Source organism: Pongo pygmaeus, chromosome 5 (assembly GCF_028885625.2).
Source record: "Pongo pygmaeus isolate AG05252 chromosome 5, NHGRI_mPonPyg2-v2.0_pri, whole genome shotgun sequence".
Classification (NCBI taxonomy): Eukaryota; Metazoa; Chordata; class Mammalia; order Primates; family Hominidae; genus Pongo; species Pongo pygmaeus.
This window is the reverse complement of record NC_072378.2, coordinates 45,608,183-45,629,341: the sequence shown is the minus strand read 5'-3', so window position 1 is coordinate 45,629,341 and position 21,159 is coordinate 45,608,183. Positions and strand designations below refer to the sequence as shown.

Here is a 21,159-nt window from a genome sequence, read left to right as displayed (position 1 = left end):
AATGACTGTTAAAGGACAGGGTTTGTTTTTGGAGTGGTGAAAATGTTCTGAAATTAGATTGTGTTGATGGTTGCACAACTATGAATATACTAAAACCTATTAATGGTATAATTTCAGTGGATGGATTTTATGGTATGTGAGTTATATCTCAATAAAATTGTTAAATGATCAATAACCCTTGCGCTTTAAACATCTGTCTCATATGGGAGGCAAATGTATAAAGCAAACAATTAAATTGATAACATGGTAAGTGCAATAGCTTAAAGATATTGTGAAGCTTGAAGGTTGACTAGTTGTTTACCTGTCAGACTGTAGAAGGGATCTCTGTAGAGGGAATTGTCTTTCCTAACCATTCAAATGTCGGTTAAGGGGATAATACTTTCAGAGATTTACAAATGATTCTGTTTAAGTAGAAATAAAGTGCATGCCTAGTACTCAGAGCTTAGTAGACTCTCAAATTGTAGTTGTCATGGTGAGACAACAGTACTAATAATTTTGATGATTAAAATGGTATAGTCTGAGGAAGTAATTGTTTCTTTAGCATTTTCTAAAATGTGTTCTAAATAAGGCTTTCCTTCAGATGCTTCTTGATAAAATGGTGTTAAACAAATGAGGAATGTGGTATTATTTGTACTTAACAGTGTAGGTACCATATTAAAGTCTCCAAATAGTCCTACAGTAAGGAAACTATTTAATTTTGTTCAACTCAGGGTTTCCCAAATTTAGTTCATTCAGTATCCATTTGATTTGACGATACCTGTTACTATGTTTTGCCGTTATCCTTCTCTGAAACATAATTTAGTATGTGCTGCTCAAATTTCTTTCTTTTCACTAGCTGTGGTGATCGGAGTGTGATATACCCAAGCTTTACTTATTTGGCTTTCTAGGTGATTGACTTTCCAGAACAATACCTTCAGTTATAATGTTCATGTCTCTCTTTCATAAAGCTCTGCATGACACCATCTTTTTGAAGATAGGAAAAAAGTTACATTTTCCTGATGAATTGTTTTGCTTTGTTTTATTAGGTTAAACAATAGGAACCTTTTAACCAACATATTCATTAAATCTTTAATAATTTTGACTAGGATGAAGTTCAGAGTAAAAATCCATATTCAATTTGTCAGGTTATCTGAAATAAGTTTCTTTCAGAAACTATCACACATTCTTCTTAATTATCTAACATTTTAGTTTTGTTGAATAGTTATGGTTTTTGTTTTCTATGTGCCTCTGCTGTAGTTTACTTTAGACCCTTTTTGCAAGTAGGTATACTATACACTTGTATAATTGCTTACAATGAGAATAAAAATTCATGTCAGTTGACGTATATAAGAATGTCATGATTATGTTTTGGAGATTATATTTTAAATGACCTCCAATTTACCCAAATCATTCATTAAAAAATATTTTAAGGGGTTTCTGTTGTCCTTTTATGGAGAATGATGTCTTTTGTTGTTGTTTTTACTCTATTTAGGCAGATCTGTAAATCATGTATCTAGATGCTAAGCTGTGGAAAAATATTTGACATTCAAGTTTGATGGCATTTTTATGTTTTGGAGGATTTGCCATTAATTTCGGAGTTCCATACACACCCCTTTTTAATTTCTAAAAGTGTGAATTGTAATTACAAGATATAAATTATTTGGGTCTCTGAGTCTATCGTGTCATAGCAGCAGGACTATGATTGCATATATGTATTCCAGATAAAAGAAGGAACTAATTTTTTCCATTGATGTGTTTGCCTTAATGATTTCATTTGTGTTTTATTATAAGTTTGACTATCAAGGCCTTTCATTCTATGGAAAGAGAACTAATTTTATGTTGTTGTATACTGTTGATGTTTCAACCTTAATGTCAATGAGAATAATGTACCTGTAACTCTTTTTACTATCGTTGCATAGCAAATAATGGGTAGCTCAGTGGCAACAATTATTTGTATGTGAGTTGGCAGCTCTGCCTCGCATTGCAGATGTGTGGTTAGGCTGGGTTGGCGCTACTCCATGTGACTTTCATCTTTACTTTTGGATTAGGGGGCAGCCTAGGTCATGCTTTTTTTCTTTTTCTTTTGGTGATAGTGGCGTCTCCAGAGGGCCTCTTAAGTCCTTGTAAGGCCTGGGCTCTTAACTGGCACATTTTGTCACTACTGCCTATTTATCATTGGCCAATTTAAAGTCAAGAGGCAGAGAAGTAACTCTGCTAAGTGTAATATATTGGATGTAGACGTTGTATATTGTAATCTATCGCAGTGTGAGAGTTCAAAGGAGATAGGTATTAGGCACTGAAGAATAACACTAAGAAATTGAATTATTAGCTAAGTTTTTAAAATAATTTCTTAATATCTCAACTATTTTCAAATATATTTTTAATTCAATAACTTTCAGTTTACTGCCCTGGCAGACAACATTGGGATCATTTTAAAGCTTGCAATAAAAACATTGCACTTGTATGCATGTGCAGAAATGTGTGCATATTTTTATGTATGAATATGGGAGAGACAATAAATATTTTCCTTTTTACTCTATAAAAAGAATAGATTGAAGAAGTAAGGGATTTTAGATGTCCTTGTTAATTCCTTAATTAGGGCATGAATTTTAGGTCTTAAAATGCATATTCTCTAAATCCGTTATATAAATTAAAATCGGAGATATGTGTGGCATAGTCAGCCTTTTCAATAATACAGGTTGAGTATCTCATATCCAAAATACTTGGGACCAGAAGTATTTTGGATTTTGAATTTGTTTTTCATATTTTGGAACACTTGTGTATATAATGAGATACCTTGAGGATGGGACCCAAGTCTAAACATGAAATTCATTTATGTTTTGTGTATACCTTATACATATAGGCTGAAGGTAATTTTATACCATAATTTTAATAATTTTGTTCACTGAACAGTTTTGACTATGTAAATTGTAACCTGTCACATGAGGTCAGTTGTGGAATTTTCCTCTTGTAGATATCATGTTGGTGCTCAAAAACTTTTGGATTTTGGAGCATTCTGGATGTTCAGGTTAGGAATGCTTAAGCTGTACTCATTTATTGAATATGCCAACATAATTTGTAAAGAAGATGTTCCTTAATGGCTACCTCTGTAAATATGTGAAAAAATATTTTTCATTTTATGCCTCAGAGTTTTTACATATGACTGAATATAGTGTCTCTGAATATAAGGCAGATTTGTATTTATCAGGTGAGAAGATTTTAAAAAGTTGTTTACTTAGTTGAATGTGAAAATTATTAGGAATATAGATGTCATCAAATGTCTACTCATAACATTTAATAATTTAATATACATTCAAATCATATAAATGTTAATTTAAATATACTATTTTTCTATTTAAATTTCTTGAGTCTTTTCATATTGTTACATGCATTTGACTTAAGTGTCTTCATCAATCCTAGAAATATTTTTTAAGATATCAACTGAGTTTTCCATGGTATATGATTTTTATTTCTTCTTGGTTGTTTGAAGTAAAGCATCACTTTGACGAAATCATTAGAAATTTTTACCAAGTCCTAGGCACTCATTATTTATGATGTCCATGTTGTAAGTATTTTATTTCTTTGTAAGTTTCTAGATTTAAAAAAAAAATTTTTCACAGTAACATCTAGCATTTGGAATTGTAAAGTAATTCTCCCGGGAATAACTACTAAACCCATTTTGAATTTCCTTGTGGCTTTTCTCTTCCTTAAAAAAAAATTGTCAGGTTACGTTTATAAGTTTTCAAGCTATAACTCTATAAGCTTCCAACTGATTGAGGTCAATTCAGGCTAGTGTATTTTTCTCAAATGTTGCTTTTTGATTAAAAATAAAAAATCGTGGTGGTGTTGTGTAATATGAGAACCTTTGTTAGGATTCTAACGTGAGGCAACTGTTTCTGAACAGTAATTCTGTGAAAGGTGACTTATATTTGGGCAAAAGATATGAATGAGTTTCTTTTTGATCACTTTTTGCTAGATACATTTTGATATATTTTATCTTCTCAAATATTTATTTTATTGTTATAGTGTGATCTTTTTAACTACTTTAAGGAGATTAATTGGTCAAACATAACATTCTTGCTTGCATAATATATTCAGTACCTCTATCCAAATGGCATAAGTTTTGTTGGAATGCTGCAGGGAACACACTAATTTTACGTGATTTTTTTTTTTCTTGGCCATGTAATACTGTTAGTACTTTTTCTGCAGATTTATTTCTAAAGGTAAAAGTAAAAACCCTACTTTGGTGTGCCTTATATATTTAAGGATTTTTCAAAAGTACTAGATTTTAACCTTAGTATATTTAAATATATCATCAGTGTTGCTCAATGTGCAGTCTTTTCTTGGCTTAGCTCAAGGTTGTGATTGCTAAGATGTATATCCCAGGAAGTATGAAGGTTAAAAAACTTTTGAAAGTTATTTTAAGACCTAGCCGGACTAGACTCATACTAAATATCATTAGCCAAAACAATTGGTAGTTGATTCTGTTTGACAGGACAAAGTTCAGTTAAACATTCTCCATCTGTCAACAACTTAGAAAAACTAACAATGAAATATACAAGGTTTCTTTTGTGATATAACAAAGTAGAATTGAAAGTATGTGGAAAGGACATAAGGTCTTACCTAAGAAAAATTTTCAATTATGTTTAGTATGGTTTTATTAAAATTGAGGATCATTTAAAATACACTGATAATATTAGGTGTCCTGTTGAGAGGTCTTTTCTATTGTATGTATTTCGTTCATTTCCAAAAATATTGCTTTAATCTGAATAATTGAGATTTTCTTGAGGAAATGCACTGGATTTGAAATAATTGTGTGTATATCAAGGAAAATTCATTGTAACTAGAGCTGTTGTCTTCTCACTCCAATACTTCATAGGGTAAATTTCAGTTCAAATTAATCTCATTAAAGTGATTTTTTTCCTTTAATAAATGTTTATCCTTTTTACATTTATTCTGATACGTTTTGCCTTCTCTTACTTAAAAATAGTTTCTCTTTTCTTTAAACTAGTTCTCGTGTTTCCTAAATTTTGCTCGTCTCCCTACTTGTCTTCATTTGTCTCTTTCCTCTCCTTCCTTCCTCCCTTCTTTCTTTTCTCTTTCTTTCCCTCCCTTCCTTTCTTGGTAGCAAATATTATAAGAGTTAGGCTCATATTAGACTTGTTGTAATGAAAACATAACAAATAGTGACTTAATTAAGTGGTGTTTTATTTATTTTATCTTGCCTTACAAGAAGCGCAGGGCTAGACAGTTTAGGATTGGTATAGCTGATGAACTGTTGTGCTTTGTTTATTAAGTTAAACAACAGGAACCTTATAACCAGTGTTCATTAAATCTTAATGACTACAGGTGTGCACCACCATGCCTGGCTAATTGTTGTACTTTAAGTAGAGACACTGTTTCACCATGTTGGCCAGGCTGGTCTTGAACTCCTGATCTCAAGTGATCCACCTGCCTCAGCCTCTCAAAGTGCTAGGATTACAGGCGTGAGCCACCGTGCCCAGCCAGTTTTCTTGAGGAAGGTAGAAAATGAAAGAAAAATGACTGGCTGGTGAACTTTTACCCACAACAGTTTTTACACCACAACAATTAAAAATATATATAAAAATACTTCTTCTGAAACATAATCTTATTCTGGGTGTTTCTAAAAAATACAGATTTCAAGATCCAATCAGTTTTTTAAATACACTTTGTCATTTCTGTTTTATAATGCTTATGTAAATTTTTTAAAAAATAAGTGTTTTCATTCCTTTTTCATTAATTAATTCATAGCTAATAGATTTCTACTTCTCTGGTGTACCACCACAATGTTTGACTTAATGAAGTAAGTAACTTTTTTCTGTAAATTGAATTTGCTTATTTAATTGGATCTGGTTTTCTTTGAATTTTATGTTGGAGAATCGATCCTCTGGAAGGTATTCAAATGATGTACATAATAGATGTTTAAGTACAAGTTACTGATCAGTTAACATAATTTTCCTAAAAATTTACTTTAGTGGTATTTTTGATAGAAAATGGACTATAATATACAATGTTATGAAATCACCAAGGTGCCTTTGTGTGATGGTTACGATTTTATAGCAAGAAAAAGCACATTTTTTGGGGGAGAGAAGGAACTATGTTTGTTTCTTTTGTTGGATTTGAGACTGTAGGGATACAAGAATGGCATTCCCTTTATCATCATGCAGCAAGTCCATTTTTTACATTTGTTCATTTCTGTAGCTTTTCAAATGATAGCCTTTTTTCCTCCAATTTTATTTTAGATTCAGGGGTGCATGTTCAGGTTTGTTACGTGGGTAAATTGTATGTTACTGAGGTTTGGTGTACGAATTATCTCATCACCCAGGTAGTAAACGTAGTACCCAATATGTAGTTTTTCAACCCATGCCCCACTCCCTCACCCACCCTCTAGAAGTTTCCACCTTCTGTTGTTGCCATCTTTATGTCCATGTCTGCCCAATGTTTAGCTCCCACTTTTAGGTGAGAACATATGGTATTTGGTTCACTGTTCCTGTGTTAATTTGCTTAGGACAATGGCCTTCAGCTGCATCCATATTGCTGCAAGGACATAATTCGTTCTTTTTATTGCTGTGTGGTATTCCATGGTGTATATGTACCACATTTTCTTTATCCAGGCCACTCTTGATGGGCATCTAGGTTGATTCCATGTCTTTGCAGTTATGAATGCTGCTGTGCTGAACATATGTGTGCCAGTGTCTATCTGGTGGAAGGTTTTATTTTCCCTTGGGTATATATCCAGTAGCGGGATTGCTGGGTCAAATGGTAGTTCTGTTTTAACTTCTTCAAGAAATCTCGAAACTGCTTTCCACAGTGGCCGAACTAACTTACATTCCCACCAGCAGTGTATAAGCTTTCTTTTTTTCTGCAACCTCACGTACATCTATTATTTTTTGACTTTTTAATAACAACCATTCTGACTGTTGTGAGATGCTATCTTATTGTGGTTTTGATTTACATTTCTCTAATAATTAGTGATGTTGAGCGTTTTCTCATAGATTTGTTGGCTGTTTGTATGTTGTCTTTTAAGAAGCTCCTGTTCATGTCTTTTGCCCACTGTTTAATGGGGTTGTATTTCACATATTAAGTCCTCCTAGATTCTGTATATTAGACCTTTGTCGGATGCATAGTTTGCCAATATTTTCTCCCATTTTGTAGGAGACATTGTTTGCTCTACTGATAATTTTTTTTGCTGTGCAGAAGTTTAATTAGGTTCCTCTTGTCAATTTTTGTTTCTGTTGCAATTGCTTTAGGGGACTTGGCCATAAACTGTGCTAAGGTTGATGTCCAGATAGGTACTTGTTAGGTTTTCTTCTAGAGTTTTTGTAGTTTTAGGTCTTACATCTAAGTCTTTAATCCATCTCGAGTTGATTTTTGTATGTGGTGAAAGGAAGGGGTCTAGGTTCAATCTTCTGCATATGGCAAGCCAGTTATCCTATACTATTCATTGAATGGGGAATCCTTTCCCCATTACTTGTTATTGTTGACTTTGTTGAAGATCAGGTGGTTGTAGGTGCTCGGGTTTATTTCTGGGTTCTCTATTCTGTTCTGTTGGTCTGTGTATCTGTTTTTGTGCCAGTAATGTGCTTTTCTTTTTACTTAGAATTGCTTTGGCTATCTAGGCTCTTTTTTGGTTCCATAAGAATTTTAGAATAGTTTAAAAAATTCTGTGAAGAGTGACATTGGTGGTTTGATGGGAATAGCATTGAATCTGTAAATTGCCTTGTGCAGTATGGCCATTTTAACAATATTGATTCTTGCTATCCACAAGCATGGACTGTTTTTCCATTTGTTTATGTCATCGCTGATTTCTTTCAGCAGTGTTTTGTAATTCTTGTAGAGATCTTTTACCTCCTTGGTTTGCTGTATTCCTGGGTATTTGATGCTATTTGTGGGTATTGTAGGTGGGATTGCATTTTTCATTTGGCTTTCAGCTTGGGCATTATTGTTGTATAGAAATGCTTCTGATTTTTATGTTGATTTTGTATTCTGAAACTTTACTGACCCTGTTTACCAGTACTAGGAGGCTTTTAGCAGAATCTGAGATTTTCTAGGTATAGAATCATATCATTTTTGAAGAGAGATAGGTTGACTTCCTTTGTTTTTATTTGAATGCCTTTTATTTCTTCTCTTTCCTTGATTGCTCTGGCTAGGACTTTCAGTACTATGTTGACCAGATGTGGTGAGAGTGGCGGCATCTTTGTCTTCTTCCAGTTCTCAAGGAGAATGCTTCCAGCTTTTGCCTGTCCAGTATGATGATGGCTATGGGTTTGTCATAGAAGATTCTTACTATTTTGAGGTATGTTCCTTTGATGCCGTTGATGAGAGTTTTTAACATGAAGGGATGTTGAATTTTATTGACAGCCTTTTCTACATTTATTGAGATGATCATGTGGTTTTTTTTTCTGATTTTGTTAATTATTTTTGTGTAGTGAATCACATTTATCGATTTGCATATGTTGACCCAACCTTGCATCACAAGAATAAAGCCTACTTTATCATTGTCAGTTAGTTTTTCGATGTGCCTCTGGATTCAGTTTGCTGGTTTTTTGTTGACAATTTGTGCATCTGTGTTCATCAGGGATATTGACCTGAAGTTTTCTTTTTTTGTTGTGTCTCTGGCAGGTTTTGGTATCAGAATGATGCTGGAGTCACAGAATGATTAAAGGAGGAGTTCCCGCTTGATTTTTGTTTTTTTTGGAATAATTTCACTAGGATTGGTACTAGCTCTTCTTTGTATGTCTGGTAGAATTTGGCTGTGAATTTGCCTGGTCCAGGGCTTTTGTTTTTTATTGGTAGGTTTTTAAAAAAATTATTTTAAAATGTACTTCTAATTCTTGGCTTTATTTTCAGTTATAAACATCAGCTGGCCTATCTGGTGGTGTGCAGGTAGTATACTGTGGGCAGTTTCATCTGTTTAGATGAGGAATTTATTGCAGGGTATTGGACCAGGACACCTGACGCAGCTGGGTCAAAAGTCTTTCAGTGATTTTCATCTTGGTGACTTCTAATATAGCTCAGGCTGTCACATATTTGTTTACCTTATTTTATTTGCCTATCTTGTTAGCTTGGTAAGAAGTTCCTTCATTGTTCAGAGATGATCTTTTATGTAGGCAATTCATGTAAGGATTTTCAGGAACTTTTTATTTTTCATAAAGAGGATATTCTTCAAACATCTTTGTATAACTGTTCCTCAAGAAGTTGGTGGAAGCTGTTAAATAATCTTGTGTAGTTAATGTTAATTCATTATTTTACTTGTTAAAATGTAGGGATTAAAAGATAATCTATGTTATGAGAGACTAATAAAAATGGACTAATTTTAATATACTTGTTTTAAAAATGATTTATTATGATTATCATTCAATCAACAATGCTGCTAGAAAGCTGTTATTTAGCCTGAATTTTAGAAAATGTGTTAATTTTTTAAAGGTACATTGATTTTTTTGATAGGAATAATTGAATGCAGTGACCGTGGCAGCTTTGGCCATGATTATTTAGGTAAACCACAACTAATTCATAAAGTGCTGAGGACCCTTTAATACCTACCAAAAATGGGCAGGCTGTCAATTTGGAAGTTTCCATGTGAAACATATTCTTTCACTTGGCCTCTGAAAAACTTTCCTGCAGTTCCCTGCATAGAATGTAGTTTATTTACTGAAAAGAAGGAATGATTGAGTCAACTCACAGGAGATAAATCTGTGGTAGGTGTTACAGGGCTGATTTTTATACCATATAACATAAGTTTATTTTACTTGGTAGTATGTAAATTTTACTGGTGAAAGCAGAAGTACCCATTCAGAGGTATTTTAGACTTCGATGAAGAACAGTGCTTTTTGTTAGGAATAACATATTAGTTTGTTCCCTAGTAATGGAATTCAAAGCTTTTAGAAGGAGATTAAGTTCTTTCTTTAATCTGTGTTAACACAAGAGACAAATAACTATCTAATAATAATTTAAATGTTTAAAGGTTAATTTATAATTTACCTGTAACATACATTGTTACCTTCCATCAGATTAACTGCAATGAACTTGTCATTTCCAACATCAGTTTTGAAGACCAACATTATGCTGCCTTTAATGGAGGGGATCGGTGTAAACAACATCCACATTCCATTCAAGGCCCAGACTAGACACCAGAGTTACTAGTTTTTACATGGCTTGATTAGAAAAGAGGTGGTTCCTATGCACTGAAGTTTTCTCTATTAGAATGGGCACATTTCCCAGCACAAATATGATACTTCTATACTAATCAGGATGGAGTCTTATCCTGCAATGAGACTTAAATTTTGGACCTTTCACCACATCATTGCTGTTTTCTACGTGGTCAAAAATAGATATAGAGTAAACCAGCCCCAAAAGTCAATTACAGGGTTTTATAGTGATGTACTGTGAAAAATTTGGTCATGTTTTTCATTATACAGAATGTTCTTTCCAAAGACATAAACAGAAAAAGCACATACGTTTGATTTTAAAAATAACTCTGCCTAGCCGTTTAAACTAGTGGAGACATTTTGGATCTTTTTAAATGATCATTATTATAATTACATGATAAACCTCTATCTAAAGGCAGCCATTCTTTGTAATTACTTATTCACCCTCCCCACCAATTGAAAAGAATTTTTTAAAAAGGAAGTTACAACACAGGTACTTTGAAAGTATTTCTGGTGCACAATTGGAGGATCTGATAAATGCATCTTATTTTCTCATCTCTTCCCAATAAGCAAATGCTAAAGTGTACTGCATCATTTTTGGAGCATACACACTAATTTACAAGTATAAAATTATAAAAAGTATAGAAAAAATTTGTCTATTATCAATTAATACTATGGTTAAAATATGATTGATGAAATCTGGTTGCTAGTACAGTTGTTAGAGTAACATAGTACTTGAAATTATTTTAAATTAAACTTGACATTTTTAAGGCAAGCTTATCTAAGCCTCAAAAAACTTTAAAATGAACAAAAATTTTTGTTATATAAGTGACATTTTATTGGAAGAGATACTTTGAAGCCTTGTAACTTAAAATCTTGTTTTTTATTAATGATTAATTGCTGTTTTTCAGCTTTAAATTCCACATAACTCAAGTTTCTGAAGATTAGGAAATGTGCAAGTAAATTTTTTTACTTAATGCTTTGCTCCTGTAGTGAAGGCTTAGTTTTCCATAGACACATTTCAACCTAGTGCAAATTTTTGTTTGTTTGCTTTTTTGAAATGGTGCTTCCTTTGTTGTGAAGTCTTTTACTGACTGACTTGTAATTATCCATTTACTCACACCTATGCAAATAACACTAGCGCAATGGAAGCTGAATGATAACTCTTTAAATCTGGTAACTTTTCTTATTTCTGAGATGGTATAAAAAGTGAAAACAAAGTTTTGTTTGTTTATACCTGTTGCAGATACTATTGATTTGACTGATCAAGACTTACCTTTCTTGAAGAGCCCTTATTTTGCTTGGAAATCTTGAATAGTCTCAGCCAATTATGGTTGCTATGGTTTGAATGTTTGTCCCTTCTAAAACTCATGTAGAAATTTAATTGCCATTGTAATAAAGAAAATGGACTTTTAACCCTTTTCCCATTTAGAAAAGTGCAGTTTGCTGACAACGCTCATTTAATTTTACATAAACATGTTCTTTGAGGCTGAAGAAAATCTGATTTTCAATGTGAAAATAAAATGTAAAAACTCTTCTTGGAGTTGTGTCTAAACAGAATAATATCAGAATTGTCTGATTCATCAGAATCATCTATTTCAGAAAAATTGGATTCAATAAGTGAATCTTTGGCTAACAATTATTCAAGAACGATGTTAACATCATGCCTAGGAATGCTACGTTTTCTGGGATTTGAGGTTTTCCGTGATTGAGAATTATTATGTTTTGTAAATGGAAATATCACTATTAAAAACAGAATGCTGTAAATAGAATGATGTTTTTTGTTTCCAAAGTCAATATGTTAGACAAATGCAAAAATAATAAAAATGAGATATTTTGTGGCAAAGTTATCTCAGGGTAAATGCTGCAGCCACAGTCGCCCCCGTGAGTATTCTCAGGGCACATGGGAAAAAGGTTAAGAGGTGATCAGGCCATGAGGGCTTCACACTCATGAGTATGATTGTGACATTATAAAAGGGCGAGTTTGGCTCCCTCTTGTTCTCTCTTGCCCTTTCACCTCCTACCTATGGGATGATGCAGCAAGAAGGCCCTCACCAGATCTTGGACTTCCTAGCTTCCAGAACTGTGAGACAATAAATTTTTATTATAAATTACCCAGTCTGTGGTAATCTGTTATAGTAGCACAAAACAGACTGAAACAATGATGACTCTATTCTTCTTATCAGTAATTGGTTTAAGAAGGGTCATGTGACGCAAACCTAGTCTATGACATTTAAAAAGTTTGAATGGCTTCTGAGAATGTTTTCTCACTGATAAAACAGACTCTATGGAAATGTCTATCCTTCTTGCATTGAATGAAATGCCTAGAAATGCTGCTGGAGTATAATGTAAAATTCCTGGCATGGAGCCAGGCTGCCTGGGTGAAAATCTCAGCATTTCCCTTAGTAGGTTTGTGACCTTGGATAATTTATTTAATACCTCTGTACCATAGTTTTTCTTATGGTAAAAATGGGGCTCCTATTCAAATGGAACATTAGTTGTTTGGAGAAAGCCATTATAGTCATTAATCATTAGGGAAGTGCAAATCAAAACCTTAATGAGATACCACTTCACACTCGCTAGGATAGTTAGGATCAAAAAGTCAGATAGCAACAAGTGTTGGTGAGGATGTGGAAAAATTGGAACCCTCATACGCTGCTAGTAACAATGTAAAATGGTACAGCTGCTTTGAGAAACAAACTAATAGTTCCTCACACCATTAAACATAGAATTACCACATGACCTAGCAATTCTGCATCTAGGTATGCACTCAAGAGAACTGAAGACATATGTCAGCACAGAAACTTGTACTTGAATGTTTATAGCAACATTATTCATAATAGCCAAAAGGTTGAAACATCCCAGATGTTTATCAGTGCATGAGTGGATAAGCAAAATGTGGTATATCCACATAACAGATTATTATTCAGGCACAAAAAGGACGGAAGTACTGACATATGCCAAAACATGAATGAAGCTTGAAAACACTGTGGTAAATGAAAAAAGCCAGTCACTATATTATTTTACTACTACAAAAGTCTATAATTGGGAAATTTATACCGACAGAAAGCAGATTTGTGGTTCCCTAGAGTGGTGTTGGTGGAGGTTCAGGAAGACTAGTGGAGGGAGGGTGGGGGAGGGTGGAGAGTGCTGTAGTCAGAATGTTTGTGTCCTTCCAGAATTCATGTTGAAAGCTCATTCCTGTTGTGGCATTAAGAGATGGGGCTTTTAGGAGGTGATTAGGTAATGAGGGCTCTGCCCTCATGGATGAGATTAGTATCCTTATAAAAGAGGCTTGAGAGAGCCTTTACGCCTTCCTCCATGTGAGGAAACAGAGAAATCGTCATTCATGGGGAATAGGCCCTCACCAGATCAATGAATGTGCTGGTGCCTTGGTTTAGGACTTCCCAGCCTCCAGAATGGTGAGAAATAAATTTCTGTTGTTTATAAATTACTGTCTATGGCATTTTGCTATAGCAGCCTGAACAGACCAAGACAGAATGACAGCTAAAGGATACTAGTTTTATTTTTATTTATTTATTTTTTGAGACAGAGTCTTGCTCTGTCACCCAGGCTGGAGTGCAGTGGTGCAAACTCAGCTCACTGGAAGCCCCGCCTCCTGGGTTCACACCATTCTCCTGCCTCAGCCTTCTGAGTAGCTGGAACTACAGGCACCTGCCACCACGCCCGGCTAATTTTTTGTATCTTTAGTAGAGATGGGGTTTCACTGTGTTAGCCAGGATGGTCTCGATCTCCTGACCTTGTGATCCTCCTGCCTCGGCCTCCCAAAGTGCTGGGATTATAGGCGTGAGCCACCACGCCCGCCAACTAGTTTTATTTTTGCTGTGTGATAAAAATGTTCTCAAATTGACTGTGGTAATAGTTGCACATATCTGCGAATATATTAAAAGCCATTGAATGAGTGAATTTATGGTTTATGAATTATGTCTCAATAAAGCTGTTGAAACATGGTGCTAATAATAGTATCTACCTAGTCTGGGTTTGATGGGTCATGCTTTTAGTCCAGCCACTTTGGGAGGCTGATGCGGGAGGATCACCTGAGGCCAGGAGTTCAAGACTAACTGGGGCAACATAGTGAGACCCCATCGTTGCTGGGCATGGTGATGCATGCCTATAGTCCCAGGTACTTGGGAAGCTGAGGTGGCAGGATTGCTTGAGCCCAGGAATTCAAAGCTTCATTGAGCTATGATTTCGCCACTACATTCCAGCCTGGGTGAGAGAGAGCGAGACCCTGACTCAAAACAAAACAAAAACAAAAACAAAAAAACCGCCAAAAAAACCTATTATAGGTTGTTGTTAAGAATGAAATAAATTAATGAACATAAAGTTCTTTGAACAATACTTGGTGCAGAGCAAGCACTCAAATAATGATAAATATGGTAAAAATTAATTATAGCCCTCAGAGGAGCTAGTCAGGAAAGAAGACAATATCATAGTCCCCCATTATCCAGGGAATATATTCCAAGACCCTTAGTGCATGCCTGAAATCTCAAATAACTACCAAACTCTCTCTCTATATATATATAGTGTTTTTTCCTATACAGATATACCTTTGATAAAGTTTAATTAATTAGGCATAGTATGAGATTAGCAACAACTAATAAAATAGTACAATTATAGCAATATGCCAGCATCACTACTCTTATGCTTGGGGCCATTATTAAGTAATATAAGGATTATTTGCACACAAGTGGTGCAGTACAGCAAGTTGATCTGATAAACTAGACAGCTGCTAAGTGATTAATGGGTAGATAGCCTATACAGTGTAGATCTGCTGGACAAATGGAGGATTCATTCCAGAGGGGAATGCGGCAGGTTGGCATGAGATTTCATTATGCTGCTCTGAATGGCACACAATTGAAAACTTATGAATTGTTTATTTCTGGAATTTTCTGTTTAATATTTTGAGACTGCAGTTGACTGTAGGTAACTTAAACCATGGGTAAGTGAAACTTGGGTAATGGGGAGCAGAGGAAGGAATTTTTTAGAGTTGGAAAGGCCTTGGTCCGCTCTGCTTTGGGATTACTTATGTGATGAAAATAAGGCATGTGATTCAGGGCTTTCTGTTTCTTGCAATGGAAGGCATTTTACCTGATACTACAGCTCTCTTCTGTAATTTTATTTATTCCTTATCAGAGCAATAAAACTGTCACTTTTTCTGAACTTTTGCACTTAGAATCTTTGCCAATCTTTGACCTTTCTATATACTAATGTGTGTGTGTTTAGTTTTAGTTTTTGTCTCATTACTAATTAACAGTTCTTTGAGGACATAGACTGTGTTTTAAATTTTAGTGTCCTTTGTATTAAATTGCTGAGCACAGATTTGAGCTTGCTAATAGTAGGTGGTTAATCATGTATTAGTACAAGAGAAAAGGAAATGGCTTTTAAATTGTGTGCCTCCTCTAAAATTTACTAATTTCTGCTGTTTCTGTCCTGTTTGTCAGTGCTTCATGGTCGAAATCTCCCTTTGTTGGTTTAATACAACTTGGGTTCCTATTTCAATTCTGCTTAAAGTAGAAATATATCTAAAATGCTAGTAACTATCTGCCCCAGACTTTTATCCCAGTTGCCAAATAGAGTGGGTCCCATTGCTGATTATAAATGTAGTAATACTCATTTAAAGATGTAAAATATAAACATATGAGGTACATTTCAAAAGAATTTGTTTGTTGCTCGGTCCCTATTTCTTCACATATCAGTAATGATACAGGTATAGATATGAATGTGTGTGTGTCTATGCATGTGTACGTGTGTATATATGTATGTATTTTTGTTCTGGTGCTTCCACATAACTTTTGGTTCTATATGTATGTACTGTGTATATATATATATGTACTGTGTATATATATATATGTGTGTGTGTGTGTGTATATGTGTATGTATGTATTTTTTCCTCCAGTACTTAACATTTTATTTATTTATTTTAGAGACAGGGTCTTGGTCTGTTGCCTCGGGTGTAGTAGCACAGTCATAGCTCACTGTAACCTGAAACTTCTGGACTCAAGTGATTCTCCTGCCCCAGCCTCTCAAGTAGCTAGGACTCTAGGCACGTGTGACCATGCTTAGTTGATTTTTTAAGTTTTATGTAGAGACAAGGTTCTGCTTAGGTTGCTCAGGCTGGTCTCGAGCTACTGGGATCAAGTGATCCTCCCACTTCAGCCTCCCAAAGTTCTTGGATTACAGCCGTGAGCCACTGTGCCCAGCTTATAATTTGTTTTGATTCTGAGCTAGAGATGGAATGGGGTAAATGGAGAAGTGGATTAATTACAATTTAAAAATTGTGCTCAGTTACACTGTTTTCTTTGGAGGGCACTTCAAAATGCCCAGTAGTGCTTGATAATTAGGTAGTTATCAGATCATTGTTGTCTACAAAAATAGGTTTTTGGTGCCTAGCTCTCTGCCCTTACTTCAGGCAGACTAATTCTTTGTAAATTATCTGCTATTCTTTACCCACGTAAAAGTGTTGAGATATTTGTATTTCCTTACTGAGTTACAAGAACTCTTTGTATATTGAGAGACGTTCTTTAATCCTTTGTTTTTTATAAGAAATTTTTAGTTTATTATTTGAAATAATAAACATATGTTTATAGTACTTATTTTTATTCAGGAGTTTAAAAATCTATGTCATGTCACATGTGAGTCTTTTTTTTGTTTTTTTCTAGCTTCGATGTCATGCTAGGTAACTACTTTTTGGTAAGGTTAGTATTAAGTCATCCTCTCATAGCCCTCTATGAATAACTCAGTGAAGATGGTTAGGCTCACATGTTGTATTTTTAGTCTCCATTAATGCTTGTTAGTTTTTGAATCCAGTTATCCCAGGAATAATCCATAGGAATGCTTTCTTTCTTGGTTTTTTTCTTGTGTTCTGATACATTATTTCTAATTTTCTTTTATTCATCACAGCCCTGACCCTGCTCACTAACATTTGTCTTGTTGCTTTACCACTAAATATGACTGGCATATAACAGGCTTGTAGAAAATATTCTTTTAATGAATGAATAAAAGAACCTACACATGAATCACCTCTTCTGATAGATGTTTTCTGACAACATCCTTTTTTTTTTTTTAGGTGCCTGTTTGTATTGTACCTTAGAACTCTTAACCCTTTCAAATTTACATGTTTAGGTGTCTACTGTGCCATTCCTGGATGTGAAATTCTATTGGACAGAACTGCAGCACCAGAACAGTGCTTGTTGCATCATAGGAAATGAGTGAATTATTCAATGGAACTGAGCTAAAGGGCAGCATACACACAATTGGCAAATATCTATTTTCCCTGAATCTGTGTTGTTTCATCATATTATTTCATTAATAGAAATATTATTGGTTTCACAGCATCAGAAACATATTGAAGCAAAAGTATAACATTTCATTTTTAAATTGTGCATTACTCATTTTTGGATTAGAGTGACTTTAGCTGGAGAATTAAGTCAGTTTACCTCTCTCTCATGAACTGTGACCTTGGACAAACTGCTTAACCATTTTCAGCACAGTTCTCTTTCTACAAATGAGACTAATATGTTTGTTGTTGATGAGAGCTAAATGAGATGTCTATAATATTATATGTAGAACATAGTTGAGAATCAATAAACATTTGCAGTATTTTCTCATCCATTCTTGTTTTAATTTGGAACATAGAGCTAAAGTTGACCATATCTTTACCTTCTGGTCAGCTGGTTATTTTCTTATTTCCACTCCCTCACCCCATTTATAAGACCTTTTCTTTATTTAAACATAATTTATTGAAATTGAATATTTGAGATAATGGTTTTTTTTTTTTTTTTTTTCCTGATTGATGACCTTTCTTATCTTGGGACCCTGTTCTTTTATACTATGAACAGTTCATATCTAAACCTTTGGAGACCATCTAGCCTAGTGGAAGAAATACTGACATTTATCATCAGGCAAGGAGTAATTCACTCAATTACTCTGGTTTTTGTTTATGGTAAAATGAAACTAGCACTGGCCTTGTTTTATCAGTATGTGAAGGTACTTTGAATTTTTTTGAGAAATTATTCAGTTCTGTAAATATCAGAGGGGTGTTTTATTGAAGCATGTCTTTTTCTACTTGAAAATACCTTCTTTTTTTCTGTTATACCTATCTTTTCATTTAAATTTTCCAATTTTTACTTTACTCTTTATTAGGACTTAAGAATTCTGTGACTAGATTGCTGTTCAGATGGAAATTGACAGCTATAAATTTCTTTATATTCACCTGTGCCTGGGAATTACAGCAAATTTTCAGTCTTACTTTGGCTTTCTGCTGGCATCGAACACTTTTTGTGTGTGTGTGTGTGCACAGCTTCTCTTCTTAGTCATTTAGAATAAGTTTAAAGAAGAGACTAATTGGTTTTAGAGAAACATAATTTAGATGTTAACTGTTGTTGAAAGTATATACATAACATAAATTCTAAAGCCAAGAATAATGATTGGGAACACATACATACACATACATCTCTGATCATTTGTATATAAACTTCATATTATTTGACAATAGGTTTTATATTGCAGATAATTTTCCCTTAAAAATTTGAAGTCTTTGTTCTGCTCTTTTCTAGCTTGTATTGTTGCTGTTGAGAAGTCCTGGCTGGGAACGGTGGCTAACACCTGTAATCTCAGCACTTTGGGAGGCTGAGGAAGGAGGATTGCTTGGGCCCAGGAGTTTGAGACCAGCTTGAGCAACATAGCGAGAACCCTGTCTCTACTAAAAATGAACAAATAAAAATAGCTGGTGTGGTAGTGCTCATGTGTAGTCCCAGCTACTTGCTTGAGCCCAGGAGTTCAAAGCTGCAGTGAACTATGATAGCGCTACTGTATTCCAGCCTGGGTGACTGAGCAAGACTCTGTCTCAAAAGAAAAAAAAAGGCAGTCTTATGCCCTTCTGATCCATGAGCTTTTCTATTAACCCTTTTTTCCCCTTCCTTGATGCTTTTAGGATCTTTTTTTTCTGTTGTGTTCTGAAATTTTGTGATACTGTGCTGTGAGATGGGTCTTTTTTCATTCAATTTGCTGGATATAGTTATCTTTCAGTTCTTGGAAATTTTTTTCGATTATTTCTTTGATAATTTTTTTCTCCTGTTTCCTCTGTTTTTCCATCTTTCAGCTTTCTGGAATTGCTGTTATTCAGCTATTGATTTTCTTGAAGTGGTCCTTCAACTTTCTTTTCTATCCTGTTTTCCATTTGTTACTTTTTTGTTCTACTTTCTAGGAGATTATTCTCAACCTTATCTGGAAAATTTTAACAGTTTTTTATTCTTCTAGTCACAATTTTAATTTGTAAGAGTTTTTTTTATTGTCTTTTTTTTGTTTTATTTATTTTTTATTGTTTTATTTTTTTATTGCCTTAATGTTTCTTTTACATTTTTTTTCATTGAAAGAAAAGCCTCTGGGGTCTTTTCATAGATGTAAGATTCTGTCTGCCTTAGATATTTGTCATGATTGCATGAAGTTTTCTTTTACTCCCTTTATTTTTCTGCTGCTTCTGATTTCCTTTTTATCCTTTTTGTTTTGCTCACCATCTTTCATGTCAGAGGCTTTTCCTTATTCTTTGGTGATTTTTGATGCCTGTTCATACTTAAGACCGAGGCATCAAAATGTATTTGAGGTAGATCTTTATTGTAGGATGACCAGTTAGAGATCTGGCTGTTTTTTTGTGCAGGATTCCTCAGTAATAGAATTAACTGTAGATTTTGTTTCTCTTAGACCGAACATTTCTCCAAACAGGAACCTTTTAGTCTTTTGTCTAGGGTTTGTAAGCCTGGTTGTGAATACTTTTGTAGCTGAGCAGAAGGGGTCTGGTTTAAGGTTTGAGGGTGTTTTCTCATAATTTGGTATGTAGACTTTTCTTCTTTTCAGTATGATATATCATCAACTCCTTCCCCTTGGCCCCCGCCCCCCACAGATGTGTTGTTCACAAGCACAGCGTTTCTCTCGTGTAACTTCCCCAAAGATGAAAGCTTCAGTGTTTTGCAGGAGTGGTGAAGGAATAGTGGCATGGCTTGAGTGAGGTTGGAAAAGGGATTTGGAGTTCTAACTGTTTCCTTTAACAATTTACAATGTGTTTTGGTTGTCAATGTCACCGTGGATCCCTGCCTTCAGGTCCCAAACTTTGTCAAGAGTTCTGTGGCATACAGCTTCTTGATTGTTGCTGAGTTAATCCCCCTGGGCTTAGGTTTCTATTTCATCGGGTGTGCTTTCTAGCTTTCAAAATGCTATTAACATTTTTTGTCTGCTGTCTTCCTTTCCCTTTTTTGTGTGTGTCTGTTGTTTGTATTCCTTTAGTATTTTTACTAAAATAAAAAGACTAGTAATTTTGCCTCTTTAGTACAGAGAAGAGTTAAATGTCATTTGACTAGACATACTATTTCCTTCTTAAGTATAGATATACTATTTCCTTCTTAAGTTAGGGCATGTAATGTTTGCTTACAATTTTATCTACATGATAGGCAATAAAATGCAATACAGAGAAACTAAGCAAAATAAAAGAATAATGCTAAGTAAATCTCTAAAGAATGAAATAGTAAATCAGAAAATGAGGGAAGATTAACATATGAATATTAGGAAATTATTTAAATGAAATATTCTTATATCTGGGAAAGAATAACTGCTATTCCTCAACTCCTTTTTTTGTTGCTAAAAAAGTTTAGAAAGGATATTGCGTGGTTTCTAAGTGGTAAATTCCTGGGAGTAGAATTCCCAGATTGCATGGTACATGTATACTTAATTTTGTTAGAAACTGCCAATTTTTTTTTCCAGAGTGTCCTTTGTATTTTGCATTGCCATCAGTAGTGTATGAGAGTTCTTTTTTTTTTTTGAGATGGAGTCTTGCTCTGTCACCAGGCTGGAGTGCAGTGGCGTGATCTCGGCTCACTGCAACCTCCGCCTCTTGGGTTCAAGCGATTCCCCTGCCTCAGCCTCCCGAGTAGCTGGGACTACAGGCACGCTCCACCACACCCAGCTAATTTTTTGTATTTTAGTAGAGACTGGGTTG

At 34.5% G+C, this 21,159-nt stretch overlaps 1 protein-coding gene and 1 long non-coding RNA gene across 11 annotated transcripts in view; both read left to right on the top strand.

The window, feature by feature from the left end:
* The window catches only part of SUPT3H (SPT3 homolog, SAGA and STAGA complex component), a 565,741-nt gene that overhangs the window by 108,613 nt on the left and 435,969 nt on the right, over positions 1–21,159 (top strand). The window lies entirely within an intron of this gene.
* On the top strand, positions 8,196–10,611 carry LOC134739723 (uncharacterized). Its single transcript, XR_010126714.1, has 2 exons — positions 8,196–8,296; positions 8,623–10,611. It is a non-coding gene; the product is annotated as an uncharacterized LOC134739723 (long non-coding RNA).